The 1,711-nt window shown below is 39.5% G+C and overlaps 1 protein-coding gene across 3 annotated transcripts in view; it reads right to left on the bottom strand.

Moving 5' to 3' along the window:
• KDM4C (lysine (K)-specific demethylase 4C) overlaps nt 1-1,711 on the bottom strand; it is a 354,050-nt gene that overhangs the window by 55,537 nt on the left and 296,802 nt on the right. The window lies entirely within an intron of this gene.

The raw sequence follows: 1,711 nt of genomic DNA, 5'->3' as shown, positions 1-1,711 counted from the left end.
TCTGGGGAAAATAATATTTTATCACAGAGCTGCAAGAATCAATGTGCACTTAACTTCTAACTCTTCTTTGCCTTCACATCTAATCAGCCACTTCAGTCTTATAGATTCTGTACTTTAATCTTGCTTTGATCTCTCTCTGCCCATCTATACCAACTGCCACTGCCTCTGCCCATGGTGTCTTGCCCAGCATAGTAATGGCCTCCTAACTGGTCTCTCCCTCTTCTATTTCATTCCATTTCAATTCATCTTCTCCAGGCCTCTCAGAGTGATGTCTTTACAACATAAATCCTATGTCACCCCCTGTGTAATGTTCTTCAATGGCATCTCCTTATCTCCAAGACATTCTAGAAAAAAAGGAACAGTATGAGATGGAAGAGGAAAGCTTATAAAAGGCCCTTGATGGTCTGTCTGAGCAGTATTCTCTCTCAATTGTCCGCATGAGAGTCCTGCATCCCGGGCATTTATCGGATCCTCCTATACATCTGGATTTAATGTACAATTTAAAAAAATCTAAGTGGGGAGAGGGGTAAGTATGTGGCCTAGCTAATTAAGAAATTACAGAAATAGAGAGAGAACACACCACAGAACTAAACAAGACCCATTATAATATGAATAAAAGCATTATTTAGTATCTTAATATATTTTTTATATCAGTTTCAATACATTATTGGTAATTCTTGGTATGTTGGTATCTTTTGGACAATACTAATCATTTGAAATGTGATGACAGATATATTAGCAAAACTCATACCTGGAGCCCCACGCATAATCAGACAATCTTTAAGAGCCTAATCACAGAGGTCAGCATTTGATAAGTTCAGGTAGTAACAGATGTATAAAATGAGAACTTGTTTCCTATTTTCCTAATTAAACAGGACTTAGGAGTGGGGTAGAGTATTATGACTTAACTAATTAATGAATTAGTAACTCTCAGCCTCCTCCACCATGACCTCCTTATTAAACAGAGGCCTTCCAGAAAGGGTGGAGACAGAAAGAATACACTTAAGCCCAGGAGGATCCAATGCTTGGAATCTAGTAAGGGAAGTGCCTCCTTGCCTAGGAAGACCAGAGGTGCTCATTTCTAAGGATAAAACCTGGATCCTTAGAAAGTTGACCTAACTATAGACCAGCAATTTTTCAACCGATGTGCCACAAGAATTTTAAAAACATGAAATACCTGACTCCTTAGTCAGGGGCACTGACTTCTTTTCCCTTAGACCAATGGCTCTCAACCTTCCTAATGCCACAACCCTTTAATACAGTTCCTCATGTTGTGGTGACCCCCAACCATAAAATTATTTTCGTTGCTACTTCATAACTGTAATTTTGCTACTGTTATGAATCTGATATGCAGGATGTATTTTCATTGTTACAAATTGAACATAATTAAACCATAGAGATTAATCACAAAAACAATATGTAATCATATATGTGTTTTCTGATGGTCTTAGACCCACAGGTTGAGAACCGCTGCTCTAAAGCATTGTATTATCTCAGAGCTCAGCCCCTGGGTCTCTCTTATTTATCTACATTATGGCTTTATCGTCTCATGCATTGCTATCGCTTTCAGGTTAATATCATTAGTCCGGTCCTCTCTTCTAACCCCAGGCTCCTTTACAGCTGCCTATTTGGCAGCTAGTTGTGAAGACAGACTTGGGGTTCCCCCCCCCTCCCCTAACCCGCCGATTGCTGACTGGGCTGTTTTTTTGTT

The sequence above is a fragment of the Myotis davidii genome, unplaced genomic scaffold, assembly GCF_000327345.1.
Source record: "Myotis davidii unplaced genomic scaffold, ASM32734v1 scaffold408, whole genome shotgun sequence".
Taxonomy (NCBI): Eukaryota; Metazoa; Chordata; class Mammalia; order Chiroptera; family Vespertilionidae; genus Myotis; species Myotis davidii.
This window is presented reverse-complemented; position numbering and strand designations above follow the sequence as displayed.